The sequence below is a fragment of the Coregonus clupeaformis genome, chromosome 12 (genome assembly GCF_020615455.1).
Source record: "Coregonus clupeaformis isolate EN_2021a chromosome 12, ASM2061545v1, whole genome shotgun sequence".
Classification (NCBI taxonomy): domain Eukaryota; kingdom Metazoa; phylum Chordata; class Actinopteri; order Salmoniformes; family Salmonidae; genus Coregonus; species Coregonus clupeaformis.
In genome coordinates this window covers 56,530,710-56,557,287 of record NC_059203.1, presented here as the reverse complement: position 1 = coordinate 56,557,287, position 26,578 = coordinate 56,530,710, and positions in this window count along the sequence as shown.

Here is a 26,578-nt window from a genome sequence, read left to right as displayed (position 1 = left end):
CTCGTGGCCTCCAGTACCCCTCCTTGGTCCCGGATATCCTGCGCCAGTGCCACGTGCTGTAGTGCCAGTACGAGTGCACAGCCCTGTACGTCCTGTGCTGATGCCTCACACAGATTGTGTGGAAATAGGCATTCAGCCAGGACGGGTTGTGTCAGCTCTCCGCTCCAGACCTCCAGTCCGTCTCCACAGTCCAGCCCGGCCTGTTCCTGTCCCTCGCACCAAACCAGTGGTGCGCGTCGCCAGCCCGGTCCGGTCTGTTCCTGTCCCTCGCACCAAACCAGTGGTGCGCGTCGCCAGCCCGGTCCGGCCTGTTCCTGTCCATCGCACCAAGCCTGTGGTGCGCGTCGCCAGCCCGGTCCGGCCTGTTCCTGTCCCTCGCACCAAGCCTGTGGTGCGCGTCGCCAGCCCGGTCCGGCCTGTTCCTGTTCCTCGCACCAAGCCTGTGGTGCGCGTCGCCAGCCCGGTCTGGCCTGTTCATGTCCCTCGCACCAAGTTTGTGGTGCGCGTCGTCAGCCCGGTCCGGCCCGTTCCTGCTCCCCCCAACAAGCCAGTGGTGCGCGTCGCCAGACCGGTGCCTGGTCCGGCACCGGTCAGCTGCTCCACACCGGAGCCAGAGCAATCCGCTCCACCGGTGTCCAGTCCAGCTCCGGCCAGCGGGGCCAGACCAGACCAGGGGCGCTATGGGGGGGTAGAGAGAGAGTGGTGGTCACGCCCGGAGCCGGATCCGCCTCCGAGGCGGAATGCCCACCCGGCCCCTACCCCGTTGTGTTGGTGTGGCGCGGTCGCAGTCCGTGCCTTTGGGTGGGGGGAACTGTCACGCCCTGGCTCGGGGGACTCTTAAATGTTGAGCCAGGGTGTGGAGTTTCTGTTACATTTTCTATGTTTTCGTTCTAGATCGTTTAGATCTATGTTGGCCAGGGTGGTTCCCAATCAGAGGCAGCTGTAGCTCGTTGTCTCTGATTGGGGACCATACTTAGGTAGCCTGTTTTCACTAGTTTATTGTGGGATCTTGTTCCGTAGAGGTTTGTGTTGTAACCTAGGACTTCACGTATCGTTTTGTTGTTTTGGTTTGTGTTGAGTACACTAATAAAGTATGTACGCTTATCACGCTGCGCCTTGGTCCACTTCATCAATCAGCGATCGTGACAATGTTATGGCAAGAACAGCTCAAAAAAGCAAAGAGAAACGACAGTTCATCATTACTTTAAGACATGAAGGTCAGTCAATACGGAACATTTCAAGAACTTTAAACGTTTCTTCAAGTGCAGTCGCAAAAACCATCAAGCGCTATGATGACACTGACTCTCATGAGGACTGACACAGGAATGGAAGACCCAGAGTTACCTCTGCTGCAGAGGATAAGTTCATTAGAGTTACCTGCCTCAGAAATTGCAGCCCAAAGAAATGCTTCACAGAGTTCAAGTAACAGACACATCTCAACATCAACTGTTCAGAGGAGACTGTGTGAATCAGGCCTTCATGGTCGAATTGCTGCAAAGAAACCACTACTAAAGGACACCAATAAGAAGAAGAGACTTGCTTGGGCCAAGAAACATGAGTCATAAGCTTCAGTCATACAAAAGTCATACTTAAATCCAAACTGGTTCTCTAGCAAATTAGTAAGATTGTCTCACCCAAAGTTCAAGAATGGCCTTTTTCCCTTTATTCAGATTACAACCTCTCACTTTCAGTTATTTGAAAAGGAAATAATCTCCCAAATGTCACTATTTCTAAAACAAGCCATAGAAAGTTGGTTGCAATTTCAATTTAATCCTCCAGAAACTACAGAACAAATAATGCAACAAATATTGTGGTTAAATTCAAATATACTAATTGACAAAAAACCTTTATTTTTTGACAGAATGTTTAAAAAAGGTATAATCTTCGTAAATGATATCATCGGTAGGACTGGTGGAGTTATGTCGCACATGCAGCTAACAAAAACATATGGAAATGTCTGCTCTACCCAAAATTACAACCAAATAATTGCAGCCTTACCGCAAAAGTGGAAGAGGAAAGTTGAAGGGGGAGAAAGTAAGGAACTTGTCTGTCGGCCTTGCATTAAAGAACATAATTGGTTAAGGAAAACTGTGATAAATAAAAAAGTATATCAGTTTCACTTAAGGACCAAAGGATTGACAGCCGTCCCATATAGATTGCAAAATAGTTGGGAAGAGATCTTTGACGTACCGATCCCATGGCATAGTGTTTATGAACTGACACGCAAAAACGACACCGGATTCAAAAATTAGAATCTTTCAATTTAAATTATTATATAAAATTCTTGCTACCAATAGAATGTTATTTATATGGGGGATACAATCTTCCCAGCTCTCCAGATTTTGCTGTGAAGAGATAGAATCATTAGATCATTTGTTTTGGTTCTGTCCATTTGTAGCTTGTTTTTGGACACAGGTCCAGGAATGGCTAAAGGATTGCAATATTTACCTGGAACTAACCTTGCAGATAGCATTACTGGGTGATCTGAAAAGTCATAGTCAATCAATCAATAATATAATAATACTTTTAGCAAAAATGTTTATTTTTAATTCACAATCTGTAGAAGCAATGAGAATAGAAAGGTTCAGAACTTTTGTAAAACATCACAGTACGGTTGAAATATATATGGCAAATAGAAATCCTATATGGATGGTGTTAAGAGATAGATGGGAGGTATTGAATAGAGTTGAAGGATGGGACTAATAACAAATAACAACAAATAATAACAAAGATAGCTAATAATGTAAGCATACTGTGTCCATAATAAGTATATAGGTTGTATGTTGGGAGCTTTTGGGAAAGAGCACAGTTAGAAAGATATGGCATTTAGAAGCAAACCGGATGGACATCATGAAAATGATCGGAGAGGTTGAGAGTAGAAGAAGTTCAGGAGCAAAAAAATAAATAAATATATATATATATATATATATATATATATATATAGATATAGAATTATTGTAAAATGAACTCTGTCCATAAGGTGTAGATAGTAAGTATAGACCGGAAGTAGAGGCCTGGGCGTTGTTGTTCACTAATTTACTCCAAGTAGGGAAAGGATGGTGGGGTTGAAAAGTAATAAAGGGGAATATATATATAAAAAATAAAAATAAAACATGGGGGATTGGAAGTGATGCAGACAATTACATTGATAGAAGATACAATCTATCTGCAATATTAAGCTAATCCATCCCCCCAGAGAAAAAAAAAAAAAAGAAAAAAAAAAAGAAACATGAGCAATGGACATTAGACCGGTGAAAATCTGTCCATTGGTCTGATGAGTCCAAATTTGAGATTTTTGGTTCCAACCACTGTGTTTTTGTGAGACGCAGAGTAGGTGAACGGATGATCTCTTTGGTCTACCTTGGACGTCACGTTTCGTTTGTTGTTTTGTCGTGTGTTTAGTCGTCAATAAACATGAATGCATATCACGCTGTGCCTTGGTCCGTCTCGTCCGTAAACGATCGTGACATTATCATATGTTAACTTAAACAAAATTTAAATGTAAGAATTCAAAAATTCAATATTTACTTAAAAACGTTCTACAAATTATCCTATTTTATTGCATATTTATGAATGAATGTTTGATGGATTACTTTTATGACTACATCCTCCCATGGTGGGTCATATTTTCAGGCCATCTTTACATTCGCTGGATTTCTTTACCTTCAGCGAATAGGATACAGTATATTGTGTCTGACTGTTTCTCAGAATTTTGGAATAATTTTACGCTTCACTACATCCTTTCAGAACTCTTTGAAGCACCTCCAACTCTGAGTGTCCCACATATGACAAAGCCATCAGTCACTGCAATTTGGACTGAACAAGCTTTTAATGCTGCATGGCAAGCCATTGGAAGAGCATTACCATATTCTCTGTAAGGAAGACTCTTAGACCAAGGACTGGACTCCAGTCATTCCTATCATGTTGAATTACAGTGAAGGAATTATGGACGCATTCCAGAGTATGATGCATATGGCTTCAATGTGAAGGCTCCCTTTTGAGATATTCTGTCCTATAATATCGAACAAGCACATGCTATAAGTGACATTTATCTACATCCAAAAGGCTAAGCATTTGTTTCCAAAATGGACGTGTGTTATCAGCGGCAGAGCTAGAAAGTTTGCCGCTTTTTGTTGAAAATAATGTATCTCTATGAGTCTTGTTGGCAGGCGAGGAGCTTTCTGTAGTCATTGAAATAGCAGGAACAGATGGGGAGTGCAATGTCAGAGTTGGAGGGTTGGGCGGTTGGGAGGTTGGGAACGGGGGGGAGATTCCCAGTGCATGCGGCAGAGCCGAGGCTGACCACAACCATGCAAGGGTCCCTAGAGACCCCCCTCTCCATCCCCTGGAGCCAGGCCAAGCGCCTCAGCCACGACAAGTCTCAAAAGCCTTGTTCACTCTCTACCCTCCACGGCAAGGTCCCCTCAGCAGGACAGCAGGTAGTGGGACAATGCAACCCCATGGCTGATTTTAATTAGATAGACAGATCTAGGTTGACTTTGTCTCGTCCATGATGTCGACTTGATTTGTAGTTCAGTGTGTGATGGAGTGCCACTCTGGGGGAAAGTGTACTTTCCTTAATTGAGCATGTTACATTGAGTTCAAGACACAAGGCAAGGTGAATCAGCATAGACGGACGGACTCAACAGTACCTAGAGTTACGAAACGTTGTTAATCGGAGATGTCCATCAAATACCGTCTGTGAAAACATATTGAGAACGGACTTTGTTAATAGTCATTAAGAGCCATCATGTGGGGGCTATTTATTATCATAGCTAATAAAATAAGTAGGTCATGTAATGTCAAAAATTAAGTAATCTGTGTCCCAAGTCAAATGGCTTGAATGAATAGGTCTTTGATCAACAAGATTGATAAGCAGGACCTCATGTGTTTTGGGTTTGAACTCCATATGTATATAAATAGTCAGTTCAAAACCATATTCCCCCAACCAGGCATTCATACAGTATGGTATGTGGGTTATGATCCTTCGCCATAGCAAATAATCCCTTTCTCACCCACCATCACCTACCCCGCTGCTATGAAATGGCCTATTCATTTTTCTTTTGGGATATAATTGTGCCTTGGCTTTAGATTCAAGTTTCTCAATAGCCAGTTCTCTCCTGGGGTCCCATTTACCATGAATGGAAGCTGAGGAAGAAATGGGGGTGTGAGCTGTATGTATTATTACACTGGTCTTTGACACAAGGCACTGTAGGCAAGAGACATAGTGGGCACAACAGAACCCAAGTGAGCAAATAAATACACAGGGCTGAAGAAGGGACATAAACATGAGATCTTTAGCTTATCTGCAGTACCCGTAGTTGACTTTGAATGAGATGTTTGTTGCAGCTCGTTTGTGGGGATTTAGCAACCTCCCCCTGATCCTCCGACGTACTCAGGGAGTGTTCAGAGGCTTACACAGTACAGTGGTAGTCGTGATATATTTTAGTTTGCAGCAATAGAACAGTACAATGTGATAGGAATGGACTTGAATGCTGTGTACACTAAACAGATAATACTCTAAATACCTGGTTTACAGAAGCTTTTATGTCCTTCTTTACTCAGACATCCATGAATACAGTAATAAGAAATACCCAAATAAGGGTTGCTAAGCTAATTTTGAAGGTGTGTAGCTTCAGTGCTAGGTCAATGTTTTATTTTTTGTGTGTGGTGGCAGATGTACTGCAGTTTAGAAAATCCTAAAAGACAGCCTAGAAGGAGAGAACTCAAATAAGCTTAGACCAAATTAGGCCTCCCCAAAATTCCCACAACTTCATACAATTAGTGGTCCTCTGTAGCTCAATTGGTAGAGCATGGCGCTTGTAACGCCAGAGTAGTGGGTTCAATCCCCGGGACCACCCATACGTAAAAATGTATGCACACATGACTGTAAGTCGCTTTGGATAAAAGCGTCTGCTAAATGGCATATTATATTATATTATTATAATTAGACTAAACCAAAAGATAAAGATAAAAAAACTCCTCTAACTGAGTAATGAAAAAGAGGGACATGACTCACTGTAAATCTATGCTCTCCTATGAACACAAATTAAACAATATTTATATACCATTATACATAACAATAACATTTACATAATGTTGTTACAGTACTCTATTTTAGAGTGATATTTGAAGGCGGATGATGTTTCAGAATCGTCCAACACAAACACATTTAGTTTGTAATGAGGTTAAACTGAGCAATGTTCAGGGGAGTTTTCCATGCATCTCCCACATGGTACCAAAACACCCTCAGTGTGGACTTTCAGCGATAAGAATGCTTCATGCTGTGTTTATCAATTGGAATATGTTTGTGCAGCACCCAAGATGGCTCCCTGTCCGTATTCTACAACAACATCTTTATCCCATATACTGTAGAATCACCTGATCTTTGAACCCTCTGTATCCACTTTCTCTCAATGGGACATTCAGTAACACTTTATATGAAGGGGGTATACATAACACCTTTATAAAACCAGTCATAATACCTTTACATATGTTGCAATATCATTTATAACAATCGTCATAACACATTCATTCAACATCATTCGTAAGTAATTTCAGGTCCCCTCTAATAGCTCTCTATTTGTCAGTACAACGGAAATGTGTATTTTTGCTGTCATAGTACTAAACTCCCTGACCACACTATTCATGCATGGGAGCACCAGGTAAGTCTCAGACCATTACCCAGGTAACAGTTTAGGGGTTTATATGACTTGATCAAGGCCACAATGGCAGCAGGGGTTGAATCCAGACCTGGGTGTTAATAGTATATTTCAAATACTCTAACTAGCTGTGCTTGATGATTGAGCTTGCCTGGTGCAATGGAACCATTGGAATAGTCCCAAAAGTGCAACCCCGTCCAGCTGGCACTCCAGCAGGCTCAAGAAAATGCTCAAAGTATTTGAAAGATCAATATTGGATATGCACTTACCACAAATCCCTCATTTGCTTAATTTCCCTGTATTTCTCCATAGTGTAGCTTTCTTGCTCTTGCTCTGTTATCTCCTTTTTGTATCTGCATTAGCACAGTATACATGATACCCAATTCTAACTCCAAGATGCTGGCAATTTGAAAAACCGAGGCGTACTGAATCATGTTGTGCGCAGTAGTTAAAAAACTCTGTGGATAGTGCTAAAACAATGACGTCATATCTGTATTCTGCCATCTTTATGCACTTTCATCATAGATGTCATTGTAACCTAACGTAGCAGGTGTAAAAAGACATCTGAGCAGAGTTCCCCACATCCGATTTTCAAGGGAAACGGAGGTTAAAGAAAACCTGATGTTAGCAATTTCAGGAAACCCCGCATAGGCTAATGTTATTGTAACGTGATGAGTAACCTTGCCTGAGACCTGAATAGTTTTATTAGCTCCACAAGCTAATGCCTTGGCTTAAGCTAAGCAGGCTAACACAGTATTGTAGTGCCCAGGACTAACCCAGTCAGTAACACCAGCAACCATCAGGCTCACTTTTACCCGATTTTTCTACTAAAATAACTTGTTTTACTGTAATGAAAAAAAAAAATTATAATAATAATAATACAGTGAGGGAAAAAAGTATTTGATCCCCTGCTGATTTTGTATGTTTGCCCACTGACAAAGACATGATCAGTCTATAATTTTAATGGTAGGTTTATTTAAACAGTGAGAGACAGAATAACAACAACAAAAAAACAGAAAAAAATGCATGTCAAAAATGTTATAAATTGATTTGTATTTTAATGAGGGAAATAAGTATTATATACTTTTTCCCTCACTGTATGTACAGTATAGACTGATGATAGGGATTGACACTTCATACTGTGAGTTTGTACAGCCATAAAGATTCCCGTCCCTGTCACGCTGTATAATGTCTAGAAGAGAGGTGCAGGAATACGTATTAGGGTTTTATATTACTCTACCCAACATAAGGTACGTCATACAAAACGACGGGGACGAAGCCCAAAACAAACAAGTGTATATTATTATATATAACACAGGGGTGGTTCCCAAACAAAAGAGCGAGGTGTAAACCTCTAAACAGTACACGGGACAAGACCAGTAATAAAAAGAGCACAACACATGGTACTCATGAGACCAGCGGACATGGGACGATAATCGACAAGGACAATGGGGAACAGAGGGCACATATATACACATACTAATCAGGGGAAGTGGGAAACAGGTGTGCATAATGAGACAAGACAGTCCGGGGTTGGTGGTAATGATCCAGGTCAGTGATGCCTAGAAGAGCGGTGACGTAGACCTCCGGAGCTGGTGAACAGAATGAGCAGCAGTACCGGGGCGATCCGTGACAGTCCCCAGGAAATGTCACTTCTTATTTAGTGTAAAATATGGATTGCAAAAGGCTTTAATTATAAGGTCAGAACTCTCCTTCAGGGAGCTGCCTGAGCGACCTTCATAACTCGGTGCTGGTAGACAATCGGCATTGTGAGAGGGCGCACGAGAGAGGGATGACGCAAGGCACGACTCCGCGTCCCCCTATCAGCCCGGAGGCTTTCTGCTGATTCAGGGAGGAGACAACTCAGGAGTAGGTTATGCTGCTGGGTGCGGCGTGCTTGTCCAGGATGGAGAGGCAGAGGCGTCTGCGCCAAGGATGGTGCCTGTACTGTGACCAGGCAGGTCACCACTGTGACTAATGCCCGGAGAAGCCGGGAAACGGGAGGGCTCGCTAGTATCGGGAGGGGTGCTAGCGAGCCGGAACCGAAACCCCAACTCCAGAGACTCCCAGACTTTTCTCCCCGTCAGGGTTCAGTGGGCCCGCGCTGCGCGTTGGGCACATGCACTGGTGGATTCTGGGGCTGCGGGAAACCTGATGGACTCGGGGCTGGCCCAAGGGTGGAGAGTTCCATTACTCTCCCTCTCTGAGTGGGTTCCGGTCATGGGCCTGGACGGCCGGCCGTTGGGGTCAGGCTTCATCACCCGGCGCACTGTCCCCGTGCGTGGCAGGGGGGCTATGGGAGGGTATCCAGTTTTTCATTTTGGACTCTCTGGAGTGTCCCCTTGTCTTCGGGCACCCTTGGCTGGTCGCCCACAAACCCCGGATAGACTGGTCATCCTGGAGGGAGGCTCCGCCCCCGTTCTGCCCCGGTCCTAGGGCATCCTGATCTGTGTGGAGTCCAGGAAGCTGTCCCCCCGGTTCGTCGGGCCATTCAGAGTGGTCCGGCGAGTCAACCCAGTGGCCTACCGCCTGCAACTTCCCCCCACCATACGGGTGCATTCCACGTTCCATGTGTCCCTCCTCAAGCCCATCGCCACCTGTCCCCTGGCTCCCCCTCCTCGTCCTGTTCCACCGCAGCGCCTCGTTGGAGGGCAGTTAGCTTTTACTGTGGACCGGATCCTGGACTGCCGGCGGGTGGGGAGGGGTCTCCAATTTCTGGTGGAATGGGAGGGTTATGGGTCAGAGGAGCGGTCCTGGGTGCCCAGGAGGGACATTCTGGACCCAGGGCTCCACCCCGAGGCGCCAGGGGGGGCACTGTTACAGGAGGGGGTCGCAGTTCCAGAGCGATCCACTAGGTGTCATCCTCCGACAACCTTAGGCACCTTCTCACTCACAGTCTGGACTAATGATGATCATTTTGGTGTCACCTGTGTCTACCTGTTCACCTGTGTATTTATGCCCTCACTTCCCTGTGTTCCCTTGCTCAGTTTTCTCTGCTAGTTTCTCTATGCTCAGCAGTACTAATCAGTGTCTGATCTGAGAAGTCTGTACAGGTACTCGAGAAGTGTTCTCCCTGTTTCTTTATTATCTCAGTCGTAGTTACTATTTCGTATTTTGGCTGTCAGCCTGTTTTTGGAGATTCATTTGCTCCACCTTTCTGTTATCGTGTTAAGTCCGTTGTTTTGTATCCTGGCTTCGGGACCACCAGTAAAGATCCTTGTTTCACCATCTCTGCCTACTGCCTACTGTCTATCCTGCACCACACCTGGGTCACACTTCACACCAACCCTTACATGAGACCACATGCAGGAAGTGTCAACATTTCTTTGGTGGGAAAACAATGGTGCAAAGCTACATAAATAAAAACTTTGAAGCCACATCATTTAAAATAATCTGTCAGTATAGAGGAGTTACATTTTAGTAATTTATAGATAACAACTAACAGTAAGTAGTAAGCGCATACATTTTCATACTGGTCCCCCGTGGGAATCGAATCCACATTGTCACGGTTTCGGCCGAGGCTGCCTCTCTCCCTTGTTCGGGCAGGCTTCGGCGTTCGTCGTCTCCGGAATTCTAGCTGCCACCGATAGATGTTTCATGTTCGTTTGCTTTTGTCTGTTTGTTTCCGCACCTGTTTCTGTTTGTACGTAATTAGTGTCCTATAAGTTTCTCGTTGTGTTTGTCTAGTGTTGTGTATGATTGTTTCCGTCAGTGTTGTGTTTTGCTCGGTTGAGCGTATTTCTCCACTGTGCTGGAGCTTATTTGCACTTGTGTGTGCACCGTTTCATTTGTCGCACCTGTTAGTGCGCATTTGCCTTCGCCTTCGTGCGTGTTTTTGCTGTCGGGCTTAGTTGTCCTGTTGCCTGTGTTTGGGCCAGTAATACAGCTTTTGGAACATTCAGTCGGCGTCCCTGCGTTTGATTTCCTACACTACACTTACAACACGCCCTGACAGAATCATACACCCCCAATGGAATCAGCAGGAGCCGAAGCAGCCCAGACGAGACTGGAAGCCCAGGTTCGGGACCAGCAAGAGCAGCTCCTGCAGATGGGGACCGCCCTGCAGGAGGTGATTACCACACTCCGAGGCTGGGGTTCGCCTCCACCGCCGCCCGCCCTGCCAGCACCATCGGCCAGCCCGCCCATTCCAGCGCCGGAACCTCGAGGAGTCCGACTATCTCTCCCGAGGGCCTACGACGGGACCGCGGCTGGGTGTCAGGGATTCCTGCTCCAGGTAGAGCTATACCTGGCCACAGTGCACCCGGCACCTTCAGGGCATGAGAGCGTGTCCGCCCTGATCTCCTGCCTGGCCGGAAAAGCGTTGGAGTGGGCCAACGCGGAGTGGAGGAAGATCGACGCCACAACGATTACGTACACCGAGTTCTCCCGCCGCTTCAGGGCGGTGTTTGACCATCCCCGGAGCGACGGGGAAGCGTCTGGTCTTCCTCCGGCAGGGGAGGAGAAGTGCCCAGGAATTTGCGCTCGAATTCCGTACTCTAGCGGCAGATGCAGGGTGGAATGATCGGGCCCTCATCGATCTATACCGATGCAGCCTACGAGAGGACGTCCGTCGGGAGCTGGCGTGTAGGGACACCAGCCTCACTTTCGACCAGCTGGTTGATATGTCCATCAGGCTGGATACCCTGCTGGCTACCCGCGGGCGTCCTGCGGAGGGGCCGTCCATTCCACCCTCCAGCGCCTCCCGAGCCTTGTCCTATGGAGCTCGGGCGCTGGCGCTAGAGAGAGGAGGAGTCGGCAGGCTAGGGGGTCCATCCACTGCACCAACTGTGGTCGGGGAGGACACACCGCGGCTAGGTGCTGGGGATGGCCTCCTAGGGGAGATGACGACAGGTCCCGCACTGGGGATTCCCTCCAGGTGAGTAGGCGCCCCACTCCCCCAGAGCTCTCTGTTGCCCATTTTTGTATGCCTGTACGTTTTCCACAGGTAGCACCTCATTCCCAGCATAAGGCGCTGGTAGATTCAGGCGCGGCTGGGAATTTTATTGATAAAAAGTTTTGTTTAGCGTTAGGGATTCCCCTCATTCCTGTTGATGTTCCTTTTCCCGTTCATGCCCTAGATAGTCGTCCGTTGGGTACGGGCTTAATCAGGGAGGTCACGGCGCCACTTAGGATGTGTGCGCAGGGGGATCATCAGGAGATGATTCAGCTGTTCCTGATTGACTCTCCTGCGTATCCGGTGATGCTGGGCATGCCCTGGTTGAGTACCCATAACCCAGTGATTTCGTGGCAGGAGAGGGCTCTGATGGAGTGGTCTGCTCAGTGTGTGGGTAGATGTTTGGGCGTTTTCCGTGAGGGGCTACCTCGGTGGAGAGTCCAAACCAGGTGCCCGCATTGCACGTTCCACCTGAGTATGGGGATTTGGCTATTGCGTTTAGTAAGGCGAGGGCGACGCGGTTGCCACCCCATAGGCAGGGGGATTGTGCGATAAACCTCCAGGCAGGAGCTGCGCTCCCACGGAGCCATGTGTATCCTCTGTCTCAGGAGGAGAAGAAAGCTATGGAGATTTACATAGACGAATCGCTGAGACAAGGATACATACGGCCGTCCACTTCCCGCGTCCTCGAGTTTCTTTTTCGTGAAGAAAAAGGATGGTGGTTTGCGCCCATGCATCGATTACCGTGGTCTCAATCAGATTACGGTGAAGTATAGTTATCCACTCCCGCTGATTGCGACCATGACTGAGTCGTTGCATGGGGCGCGTTTCTTCACGAAACTAGATCTCAGGAGCGCGTACAACTTGGTGCGCATCAGGAGGGTGATGAATGGAAAACAGCCTTTAGTACCACCTCGGGCCATTACGAGTATCTGGTCATGCCATACGGGTTGATGAACGCTCCATCAGTTTTCCAATCATTTGTGGATGAGATCTTCAGGGACATGCAGGGGCAGGGGGTGGTGGTGTACATTGATGACATTCTCGTGTACTCACCTACCCGTGTCGAGCATGTGGCCCTGGTGCGCAGGGTGTTGCGGAGGCTGGTGGAGCACGACCTGTATGTGAAGGCAGAGAAGTGTCTGTTTTTCCAGGAGTCGGTCTCCTTTTTGGGTTATCAGTTGTCTGCGTCAGGGGGTGAAGATGGAGGTAGACCGGGTGTCGGCCGTGCGTAGTGGCAAACACCAACCACTGTGAAGGAGGTGCAGCAGTTTTTGGGGTTTGCAAATTACTACAGGAGGTTTATCCGGGGGTTTTGGACAGGTGGCAGCTCCCATCACGTCTCTGTTGAAGGGGGTCCGGTGCGTCTGCAGTGGTCGGCCGAGGCGGACAGGGCGTTTGGGAGGCTGAAGGACCTGTTTACCTCGGCCCCGGTCCTGGCGCATCCGGATCCCTCTTTGCCGTTCCAAGTAGAGGTGGACGCGTCGGAGGCCGGTTTAGGAGCCGTGCTTTCACAACGATCTGGCGCGCCACCTAAACTCCGCCCCTGTGCTTTTTATTCTAAGAAGCTCCAGTCCGGGCGGAGCGGAACTATGACGTAGGGGACAGGGAGCTGTTAGCCGTGGTACAGGCTCTAAAGGTGTGGAGGCACTGGCTTGAGGGGGCTCAACACCCTTTTCCTCATTTTGACGGACCACCGTAACCTGGAGTACATCCGGGCGGTGAGGAGGCTGAACCCTCGCCAGGCACGATGGAGTATGTTCTTGACCAGGTTTACTTTTAAGATCACGTACATCCCTGGGTCACAGAATGGCAAGGCAGATGCGCTGTCTCGGCGGTATGACGCGGAGGAGAGGTCCGTGGAGCCCACTCCCATACTGCCTGAGTCGTGTCTGGTGGCACCGGTAGTCTGGGAGGTCGATGCTGAACTCGAGCGGGCGTTACGCACCGACCCTAGTCCACCACAGTGCCCGGAGGGTCGGAAGTACGTTCCGCTCGAGGTTCGGGATCGATTGATCTATTGGGCTCACACGTCACCCTCCTCTGGACATCCGGGTATCGGCCGGACAGTGCACTGTCTTAGTGCCAAGTACTGGTGGCCCACGTTGGCAAGGGATGTGAGGGTTTATGTTTCCTCCTGCTCGGTGTGCGCCCAGTGTAAGGCGCCTAGACATCTACCTAGGGGGTAAGTTGCTACCCCTGCCCGTTCCACAACGGCCATGGTCCCACCTCTCAGTGGACTTTATAACAGACCTTCCCCCTCTCCCAAGGGAATACTACCATCCTGGTCGTTGTGGACCGGTTCTCTAAGGCCTGTCGTTTGCTCCCCATGCCGGGTCTTCCTACGGCCCTGCAAACTGCCGAGGGACTGTTTACCCATGTGTTCCGGCACTCACGGGGTACCCGAGACATTGTGGCTGATCGGGGTCCCAATTCACCTCCAGAGTCTGGAGAGCGTTTATGGAGCGGTTGGGGGTCTCGGTGAGCCTCACCTCGGGTTACCACCCGGAGAGCAATGGGCAGGTGGAACGCGTAAACCAGGATGTGGGTAGGTTTCTCAGAACATACTGCCAGGACCGGCCGGAGGAGTGGTCAAGGTCGTTCCCTGGGCCGAGATGGCCCAGAATTCCCTACGCCATTCCTCCACTAACCTAACTCCATTTCAATGTGTGTTAGGTTACCAGCCGGTTCTGGCACCCTGGCAGCAGAGCCAGATCGAGGCTCCTGCGGTGGATGAGTGGGCGCGGCGCTCGGAGGAGACTTGGAACGCTGCACACGTCCACCTGCAGCGGGCCCTCCGACGTCAGAAGGCGAGCGCTGATCTCCACCGCAGTGAGGCACCGGTGTACGCACCTGGTGATCGAGTCTGGCTCTCTACCAGAAACCTGCTCCTCCGCCTGCCCTGTCGGAAACTGGGTCGGGCGGTTTGTAGGGGCCATTTAAAGTCCTGAGAAGGTTGAACGAGGTATGTTATAGATTACAGCTACCTGTGGAGTATAAGTGTATTAACCCCTCGTTCCATGTGTCCCTTCTCAGGCCGGTGGTAGCGGCCCACTCCAAGAAGATGAGATCTTGGAGACTCCTCCGCCCCCGTTGGACATCGAGGGGCACCGGCGTACTCCGTGAGATCCATCTTGGATTCGAGACGTCCGGATGGGGGTCTCCAGTATCTAGTGGAGTGGGAGGGGTACGGTCCGGAGGAGCGGTGCTGGGTGCCGAGGAGAGACGTGTTGGACCCGTCGCTCCTGACGGAGTTCCATCGGAGGCATCCGACGCGCCCTGCGCCGCGTCCCCCCTGGTCGTCCCGAGGCCGGAGTCGGCGCACGTCTGGAGCCGCGCGTCAAGGGGGGGTACTGTCACGGTTTCGGCCCGAGGCTGCCTCTCTCCCTTGTTCGGGCAGGCTTCGCGTTCATCGTCTCCGAATTCTAGCTGCCACCGATAGATGTTTCATGTTCGTTTGCTTTTGTCTGTTTGTTTCGCACCTGTTTCTGTTTGTACGTAATTAGTGTCCTATAAGTTTCTCGTTGTGTTTGTCTAGTGTTGTGTATGATTGTTTCCGTCAGTGTTGTGTTTTGCTCGGTTGAGCGTATTTCTCCACTGTGCTGGAGCTTATTTGCACTTGTGTGTGCACCGTTTCATTTTGTCGCACCTGTTAGTGCGCATTTGCCTTTCGCCTTCGTGCGTGTTTTTGCTGTCGGGCTTAGTTGTCCTGTTGCCTGTGTTTGGGCCAGTAATACAGCTTTTGGAACATTCAGTCGGCGTCCTGCGTTTGATTTCCTACACTACACTTACAACACGCCCTGACACACATCCATGGCGTTGCAAGTGCCATGCTCTACCAACTGAGCCACACGAGTTGAGAAGGATATCTAAGCAAACTTTGAAATGTGAAAAAACAAAGCTTCTTTTACATTTCATTCTGTGGTTTAGTAAAAAATTATAAACAAAGATATGTTTAAGAACGTCTTCCATGACGTGACCTTGGCTGTTACAACAATTTACATAATTCACCTCAAAGGAAATATGTCGCGAAGCTAAGACTGACAGCATTTAGTTATCTTTCGCCAGTTTAGTTATTTTATAACAAACCTCAGTTTATAAAGTTGGATTCACTTAAATAAAAATACAGATTCAGAGTTACAGCTCCAGAGAAATTCTTAATTTCTTAACTAACAAATCAACATGCTTTTTGAAAGATAGCTTTTCGTCATTCCAGATGCCCAGATACAGTATTTATAAGTGGGGACATCATCAATAAGGGCACCATCCAAAGTACGTATGCATACATCATCAGTTACATTTTTACGTGATATGGAAAATAATATATAGTTGGTTTTACCTGCATTAAGTAACAATTTCAGTTATACAAAGGTTTTCTGCATGGCAATAAAGGCAGATTGAAGCTCTGACAGAGCCTCGTCAGCTGTGGGGGCAATAGCATACACCACAGTGTTATCTGCATACAGGTTGATTTACAGATAAACCGTTTTTTTGTGTGTTTTTTTTACAGATAAACCAATATTGTTAATGTTAATAGTGAAAAGAACTGGACCAAGAATCGATCCCTATGGTGCACTCTTTGTTATGTCCAAAATTTAACACCATTAGTAAATGAAGAGTTTATTTCCAAAACGCTATATCCACACATTCTTCACATTTGTGTTTTTGGTAAAAATTTATTTGGATAGTCCATCTGTAGATGCTCTACAGACTATCAGTAACATTTCAACTAACTATCTACTAACCATAACCCTAACTCTAAACTTAAACCTTACCCTAACGCTAGCCCTAACCTTAAACCTTACCCTTACTCTAAACCTAACCCTAACCGTAACATTAGCAAGCAGTTGCTTATGAACAGATAGTTTGTTGATAGTATGACCATCTTTAGAGCATCTACCGATGGAAAATCCGGAATATCCAAATAACGTGTGACCATGTTGTTTCATCAGAAATGATTGCTTATGGGTACCTTTATGTGTGTTTAAAATATTACTGTTCGCAGATTTTGTATTAATAGATTTTAGATGCGTATGAAAATGTTTATTTTTTTTTGCCAATTGCTATATAACCATTGTTTAGCTTCAATGGAATGTTGGTATCCTGTATATTTGACTGTGATATGTGGTTATCTCACCTAGCTATCTTAAGATGAATGCACTTACTGTAAGTCGCTCTGGATAAGAGTGTCTGATAAATGACTAAAATGTAAAAGCATCACTTATCTCATTTTTCTCTGTAATGACGCTCACCAGCAGAGTCTAAGATAGAACTTTGAAATTAGCTAGATTTTGCTTTCTTTACTGAGAAAGTGCATCTATTTCTCAATTGCCTGAAAAGCTAAAGTTTTTCTTGACTTGGCCCAGGCCTGATTTCTCATCATAACAAGGTCTGAAAGTTCTATAGAGAACCAAGGATTTGTTCAATTCTTTACTCTAAGGCGTTTAAAGGGAGAGTGTTTGTCTGCCAGAGAGATAAAAATAGATTAGAACAATTCTATAGCTAATTCAGGGTCATGCATGCAGCTGATAGAGGAAAAGTCAGAGCACTACACTACATACTGTATCATGAAGAAAAGCTTCTGGGGGAAAATGTAAAATAATATACACTACCAGTCAAAAGTTTGGACACACCTACTAATTCAAGGGTTTTTCTTTATTTGTAAAAATATATATAAAAAAATAATTGTAGAATAATAGTGAAGACATCAAAACTATGAAATAACACATATGGAATCATCAGGTAACCAAAAAAAGTGTTAAACAAATCAAAATAAATAGCCACCATTTGCCTTGATGACAGCTTTGCACACTCTTGGCATTCTCTTAACCAGCTTCATGAGGTAGTAACCTGGAATGCATTTCAATTAACAGGTGTGCCTTCTTAAAAGTTGAATTTGTGGAATTTATTTCCTTCTTAATGCGTTTGAGCCAATCAGTTGTGTTGTGACAAGGTAGGGGGGTATACAGAAGATAGCCCTATTTGGTAAAAGACCAAGTCCATATTATGGCAAGAACAGCTCAAATAAGCAAAGAGAAAAGACAGTCCATCATTAATTTAAGACATGAATGTCAGTCAATAGTGAACTTTTCAAGAACTTTGAAAGTTTCTTCAAGTGCAATCGCAAAAACCATCAAGCACTATGATGAAACTGGCTCTCACGAGGACCGCCACAGGAATGGAAGACCCAGAGTTACCTCTGCTGCAGAGGATAAGTTCATTAGAGTTACCAGCCTCAGAAATTGCAGCCTAAATAAATGCTTCACAGAGTTCAAGTAACAGACACATCTCAACATCAACTGTTCAGAGGGGACTGTGTGAATCAGGCCTTCATGGTCGAATTGCTGCAAAGAAACCACTACTAAAGGGCAACAATAAGAAGAAGAGATCAGCTTGGGCCAAGAAACACAAGCAATGGACATTCGACCAGTGGAAATCTGTCCATTGGTCTGATGAGTCCAAATTTGAGATTTTTGGTTCAAACCGCTGTGTCTTTCTGAGACGCTGTGTGGGTGAACGGATGATCTCCCCATATGTAGTTCCCACTGTAAAGCATAGAGGAGGTGGTGTTATGGTGTGGGGGTGCTTTGCTGGTGACACTGTCATTGATTTATTTAGAATTTAAGGCACACTTAACCAGCATGGCTACCACAGCATTCTGCAGCGATACACCATCTCATCTGGTTTGGGCTTAGTGGGACTATCATTTGTTTTTCAACAGGACAATGACCCAACACACCTCCAGGCTGTGCAAGGGCTCTTTTACCGAGAAGGAGAGTGATGGAGTGCTGCATCAGATGACCTGGCCTCCACAATCCCCCGACCTCAACCCAATGGATATCGTTTGGGATGAGTCGGACGGCAGAGTGAAGGAAAAGCAGCCAGCAAGTGCTCAGCATATGTGGGAACTCCTTCAAGACTGTTGGAAAAGCATTCCAGGTGAAGATGGTTGAGAGAATGCCGAGAGTGTGTCATCAAGGCAAAGGGTGGCTATTTGAAGAATCTCAAATGTAAAATATATTTTGATTTGTTTAACACTTTCTTGGTTACTACATGATTCCATATGTGTTATTTCATAGTTGTGATGTCTTCACTATTATTCTACAATGTAAAAAATAGTTCAAATAAAGAAAAACCCTTGAATGAGTAGGTGTGTCCAAACTTTTGACTGGTACTGTATATATTCATAATTATACGAGAATCAGTGTTAATCTGTTTAGTGTTTCTAATACATGCAATAGAACAGTGATCACTGAGATCATTAGCAAAGACACCACTGGACAAGTACTTGTGAGGACTATTTGTCAGAATTAGGTCAATCAGTGAGGACTTTGATGGATTTTTTACATTAATCCTTGTGGATTTTGCAATCAGTTGAGTCAGGTTAATGTCAAGACAAATATTCTTAAGGCCAGGGCAAGCCAATCTAAAATCCTATAACACTCCAGGATCGAGCCATTTAGCCAAGTCTCTGTGAGAACCAAAATATCCGGGCTCGTGTCATGCACCCAGATATCAATAAGGTCAGTCTTTGACATCAAACTTTGTTAATATGTAACAGCCCAAGCCCATATTTGTGGTACTTAAAATAATAGCACTGGACGAGCTTACCACAGTGGGCTTCCCAATTGGGCTAACAGAAACAGAGCTAACAGTGGAATTCAACTTCATGGTTATTACTGACAATATCCTGGGAATATGGTTATCTGTAGCAGTATGATGATAACGCTGTGAAACAGTGGCAATGGGATGAGATACCTGAGCAGGGGTTGGGCTGTTTTTGAGACAATGTTTTATAAGAGCCTCCTCGATTTTGCTCCTTACATATTTGGATGCAAGCTATCCCTCTTGTTAAACTAGGGCCTCTCCCAAAAGTGGTCAAAATTCGTCATTGTACTGCTATGGCATGTCTGAAGGTGTACGGTGTGGTATTGCAACTAGATGAGGCAGACAAGAGGTTTAATATTAAATCAGGAGGCTTTAATACATTTCAAATTGATACAGTCCAACCTGTATTTGTAGGATTTGGTATGTAAATCAGGGCGTAACTTTTAGTATGAGATATTACATTACGTTAGGTTACATTATGAGTGGAATAGCGGTCGTACAATATCGTACGAATTAGAGAATGTGTATTATCATATGTTTTACCCGGTCAAAACTTATCATACATCTTTCTCTGAGACCAGTTTGTTTGTTGCTGAGTAACAGCAAAGGATAATTACAGGGAGAATGTACGTTGGCGGTTAGAAGAACTAACGACAAAGTTTAGGATAATTTTCATAAAAAATTAGGAGAACTAAAATGACAAAGGTTAGGAGAATGTATTTAGCAGGTTAGGTGAATTGGGTTAAGGTTAGAATAAGGGTTAGGGGAAGGATTAGTTAAAATGCTACATTTGTGCATGATGCGGCTCAAACACACAACCTTTGGATTGCTAGATGGTCGCGGACCCATCCTCCCCGACCAACCTCCCTACATTTGTCTCTGTCTAAAGTAACTAGGCCATTAGGACATATCATATCTCTTGGAAGTGCTCAGAAATACGTATAGTATGTTTTGTATAGCTCGGAGGCCAGGCTGTACAGTCACATCCACAAAATCAAATCAGCTTACCTAAAATGAAAACAAAAAAATCATTTTTTGTTAACTGTCTTAAGTGCTTCACTTGATTCCTCCAAGTGTTTATAAATACCAGTGAACACATAATGCACCATTAGTTTTTCATCAAGTTCTTGGAATACCCTTATCTCTTATACTCTTATCCCGATTAATCTGAGGTTTAAGGAAACCCCTTCATACCACACTTGATTACCTTTATTAGGAAATGAATTATTAATCTATCTAACTTTTCTAGCTTAACGGAGGCATTCCTCCATACCACTGGAAATGAATTCAGCAACAGAACCCCAGGCCACTGTTTCAGTCAGTGTCTCAGCTTGTCATATGAGACAATGGGAGGGAGGATTAAGATGGTTTTACTACTAAAGGTTATACCCGAGAGCCCAGGAGCACAAATTTATTGTTTTGTTCAGCCGAGTGGAGTGGTTGACTTCAGGCAGCAACCTAGACAGAGGCAAACCGCAAAGATATCAAGGATTTGGGGGGATTACAGAGAAATGTGTGCGACTGGCCAGACACTATGTTTTTTTTTTAGCTTTGGAGGTATGCGTGACAAAGGTACGAATCCAGGCCTGTTGTTTTTCATTTTTAATGTAACCCACATTTTTGTTTTCCCTAATCCTAACCTTAACTGGCTGCCATGCTTAACCCTAAATCACTAACTAATCCCTAACCGACCCCCACCCACTCGCTAACCACTCACTCACAAAATCTGACATGTTGAATATGAACGCTTTTTCTGTTTTGTGGCAGTGATTTTTGACTAATGTGTGTGTTCTTTGTGTGATCATGTTGATCAAATCAAATCACATTTTATTCATCATAAACAACAGGCGTCTGCCTTCACGTTCTTCGTACCCGGGATGTCAGATAGTGTAAAATCAAACTGGGTGAAGAATAGGGCCCACCTGGCCTGGCGAGGGTTCAGCCTCCTCGCTGCCCGGATGTACTCCAGGTTACGGTGGTCCGTCCAGACAAGGAAAGGGTGTTTCGCCCCCTCGAGCCAGTGCCTCCACACAGTCAGGGCTCGGACAACAGCCAACAGCTCCCGATCACCAACGTCATAGTTCTGCTCCGCCGGGCTGAGCTTCTTGGAGAAGAAGGCACAGGGGCGGAGCTTGGACGGCCCACCCTTCAACAGATATGTGATGGGAGCTGCAACCTTGCCAAAGGTCCCGGATAAACCTCCGATAGTAGTTGGCAAAGCCAATAAAGTGCTGCACCTCCTTAACCGTGTCTGCCAATTACGTACGGCTGAAATGTGATCTCCCTCCATCTCCACACCTGAGGTGGTAATGCGGTATCCGAGGAAGGAGATGGACTGTTGGAAAAACAGACACTTTTCTGCCTTGGCATAAAGGTCATGTTCCAACAGTCGGGCCATCACTTTGCGAACTAGGGACACATGCTCGGCGCGCGCAGAGGAATACACCAGAATGTCATCAATGAAGACCACTACACCGCGACCAAGCATGTCCCGAAACACCTCATTCACAAAGGACTGGAAGATTGATGGAGCATTCATCAAACCGTACGGTAACACCAGGTATTCGTAATGCCCCGTGGTTGTGCTGAATGCTGTCTTCCACTCGTCTCACTCTCGGACACGCACCAGGTTGTAAGCACTCCGGAGATCTAATTTTGTGAAGAAGCGCGCCCCATGCATTGACTCGATCACAGATGGAATGAGGGGTAGAGAATAACTATAACGTATTGTCCCCTTGTTCAGTGCTCGGTAATCAATGCAAGGGTGCAGACGCAAAATTACAACCAAATAATTGTAGCATTACCGCAAAAATTGAAGAGGAAAGTGGAAGGGGGACAAAGTAAGGAAAGTGTCTGTCGGCCTTGCATTAAAGAACATAATTGGTTAAGGAAAACGGTGATAAATAAAAAAGTATATCAGTTTCACTTAAGGACCAAAGGATTGACAGCCGTCCCATATACATTGCAAAATAGTTGGGAAGAGTTTTGACGTACCGATCCCAAGGCATGGTGTTTATGAACTGACACGCAAAACGACACCGGATTAAAAAATTACAATCTTTCAATTTAAATTATTATATAAAATTCTTGCTACCAATATAATGTTATTTATATGGGGGATACAATCTTCCCAGCTCTGCAGATTTTGCTGTGAAGAGACAGAATCATTAGATCATTTGTTTTGGTTCTGTCCATTTGTAGCTTGTTTTTGGACACAGGTCCAGGAATGGCTAAAGGATTGCAATATTTACCTGGAGCTAACCTTGCAGATAGCATTACTGGGTGATCTGAAAAGTCATAGTCAATCGATCAATAATATAATAATACTTTTAGCAAAAATGTTTATTTTTAATTCACAATCTGTAGAAGCAATGAGAATAGAAAGGTTCAGAACTTTTGTAAAACATCACAGTACGGTTGAAATATATATGGCAAATAGAAATCCTATATGGATGGTGTTAAGAGATAGATGGGAGGTATTGAATAGAGTTGAAGGATGGGACTAATAACAAATAACAACAAATAATAACAAAGATAGCTAATAATGTAAGCATACTGTGTCCATAATAAGTATATAGGTTGTATGTTGGGAGCTTTTGGGAAAGAGCACAGTTAGAAAGATATGGCATATAGAAGCAAACCGGATGGACATCATAAAAATGATCGGAGAGGTTGAGAGTAGAAGAAGTTCAGGAGCAAAAAATAAATAAATAATAATAATAATAATAATAAATATATATATATATATATATATATATATATATATAATATATAATTATTGTAAAATGAACTGTGTCCATAAGGTGTAGATAGTAAGTATAGACCGGAAGTAGAGGCCTGGGCATTGTTGTTCACTAATTTACTCCAAGTAGGGAAAGGATGGCGGGGTTGATAAGTAATAAACGGGAGTATATATATAAAAAACATGGGGGATTGGAAGTGATGCAGACAATTACATTGATAGAAGGTACAATCTATCTGCAATATTAAGCTGATCCACCCCCCCCAAAAAAAATAATAAAAAAAGGATAGAGGGAACAATGAATGGAGTCAAATACAGGGAAATCCTTGATGAGAACTTGCTTCAGACTTGGGTGAAGAGTTACGTATCAACAGGACAATGACCCCAATCATACAGAAAAAGCAACGTTGGAATGGCTTCGGAACAAGAATGTGAAAATCCTTGAGTGGCCCAGCCAAAGCCCAGACTTGAATCGCATTGAAAATATGTGGAAAGACTTGAAGATTGGTGTTCACCGCCTCTTCCCCTCAAACTTAACAGAGCTTGAGAAAATCTGCAAGGACAAATTGGAGAAAATCCCCAAATCAAGTTGACTCAAAGCTGTAATCACCGCCAAAGGTTTCTACAAAATATTGACTCAGGGCTGTGAATACTTATGTAAATTAGGTATATCTGTACTAAATGTTCAATACATTTGCTAATGTAGTGTCTGAGGAATTATGACTTTGCTAATGTTTTCAAAGCGGAACCTGAGAGGATGTTTATTCAGTTTTAGAGGGACACCCCATAGAACAGAGGAAGTCTGTTGTGTGGAGACAGGTGATTGGTCAGTATGGGAAACCACCCATATCCTGGTAAAGATTATAAATACTTGGTTTGAGACAAAGAAGATCAGAACAGACATATTATTTTGGGACACTGTTCTCCAGATGCTGCAGACGTCTGTAAACTTATGCTGAAATCTTGTGATATAAATACAACTTATAATCAAAGTACAGTATAAGCGGACTCCTTGGTTTCACAGCATAATTAGCAACGTTTACTCGACACAACAAAATGGCGACGAGTGTTTGGGGCGGTCTGCGTCTCTCCAGTGTTACATTCATGAGCAGCGAAGTGACTCCCGCTCAAGACGCCAGCTCATAAGGTGAGATTTCTCACAATCTTGTGTGCGGTTTGGTTCGCTTGGTTATGGGTGTGTGCACTGGGGAGATGTACCGTGTAATGGACTTGTGTGTGCTGATGTTGCGGATATTGCTGTGGGATAGGAGTCTGTTCTAAAAATTCTAAATTTGTTTGCGCTGGTAAAACAACTCAAACAGGGGGGGAGTGTCTATAACTATTGAAGAATAGAGGGAATAAGGCCAGGAACTAGGGTAAATGTGTGCGATTTAGAACCATTGTGGATCTACGGTAGCCCTACTAGGAGGCGATCATTATGATGGGCCAAAAATCCTAAAATCATGTTAGGTGTACTTAGGTGAGTCCAGGGGACTTGAGGCTGTGGTATATATATTCGATTGCAAGTTACCTCTCAGCAAGTGGTTGACGAATCATATGGTTGACGTGACCGCTCATTGAATTTCCGCGGACCTCGTGGTAGGGAATTATACGGCACAATGGAGGTAACATGATACATGCTACATGCTACATGCTACATGCTATTTGTTACCTTAGAGGTCCATAGGAATGGATTGAGCCTCTTAAATTGTCTATAGAATAGTGTAGGATTTGTGTCCTATGGTTTGTGAGATCTGTTAAGTGTTATTGTTTGTCTATGAGGGGTAAAAGAGAGGAAGTATAGCGGGATTGTTAACTTTCTGTTGTCTGGCTTGGAGAGAGCTGGGAGAGAGGTCCATCCACTCTGAACTCGTATTGATGTTTGAACTACGCATGTGCGTGATTTTATGTCTCTAGAGTTACGTAGGGGTAAATATGCCACTCCTCTGCCTACACTGAGCGGCGGGGAGATACAGACGAACAAAGAGATAGAGATTTAGAGACTAATAGTGTATTCTGGTTGTTACATCGGCTGTTGTTTGAAGATGAAACTGTTTTCTTGAGACCTATCGAATTGATAAACTAGAGATACAGTGGGGGAAAAAAGTATTTAGTCAGCCACCAATTGTGCAAGTTCTCCCACTTAAAAAGATGAGAGAGGCCTGTAATTTTCATCATAGGTACACGTCAACTATGACAGACAAAATGAGAAAAATTGTAGGATTTTGGTGGAATTATGGTGGAAAATAAGTATTTGGTCACCTACAAACAAGCAAGATTTCTGGCTCTCACAGACCTGTGACTTCTTCTTTAAGAGGCTCCTCTGTCCTCCACTCATTACCTGTATTAATGGCACCTGTTTGAACTTGTTATCAGTATAAAAGACACCTGTCCACAACCTCAAACAGTCAAACTCCAAACTCCACTATGGCCAAGACCAAAGAGCTGTCAAAGGACACCAGAAACAAAATTGTAGACCTGCACCAGGCTGGGAAGACTGAATCTGCAATAGGTAAGCAGCTTGGTTTGAAGAAATCAACTGTGGGAGCAATTATTAGGAAATTGAAGACATACAAGACCACTGATAATCTCCCTCGATCTGGGGCTCCACGCAAGATCTCACCCCGTGGGGTCAAAATGATCACAAGAACGGTGAGCAAAAATCCCAGAACCAAACGGGGGGACCTAGTGAATGAACTGCAGAGAGCTGGGACCAAAGTAACAAAGCCTACCATCAGTAACACACTACGCCGCCAGGGACTCAAATCCTGCAGTGCCAGACGTGTCCCCCTGCTTAAGCCAGTACATGTCCAGGCCCGTCTGAAGTTTGCTAGAGTGCATTTGGATGATCCAGAAGAGGATTGGGAGAATGTCATATGGTCAGATGAAACCAAAATAGAACTTTTTGGTAAAAACTCAACTCGTCGTGTTTGGAGGACAAAGAATGCTGAGTTGCATCCAAAGAACACCATACCTACTGTGAAGCATGGGGGTGGAAACATCATGCTTTGGGGCTGTTTTTCTGTAAAGGGACCAGGACGACTGATCCGTGTAAAGGAAAGAATGAATGGGGCCATGTATCGTGAGAGTTTGAGTGAAAACCTCCTTCCATCAGCAAGGGCATTGAAGATGAAATGTGGCTGGGTCTTTCAGCATGACAATGATCCCAAACACACCGCCCCGGGCAACGAAGGAGTGGCTTCGTAAAAAGCATTTCAAGGTCCTGGAGTGGCCTAGCCAGTCTCCAGATCTCAACCCAAAAAAATCTTTGGAGGGAGTTGAAAGTCTGTGTTGCCCAGCGACAGCCCCAAAACATCACTGCTCTAGAGGAGATCTGCATGGAGGAATGGGCCAAAATACCAGCAACAGTGTGTGAAAACCTTGTGAAGACTTACAGAAAACGTTTGACCTGTGTCATTGCCAACAAAGGGTATATACAAAGTATTGAGAAACTTTTGTTATTGACCAAATACTTATTTTCCACCATAATTTGCAAATAAATTCATTAAAAATCCTACAATGTGATTTTCTGTATTTTTTTTCCTCATTTTGTCTGTCATAGTTGATGTGTACCTATGATGAAAATTACAGGCCTCTATCATCTTTTTAAGTGGGAGAACTTGCACAATTGGTGGCTGACTAAATAATTTTTTTCCCCACTGTATGTCGACG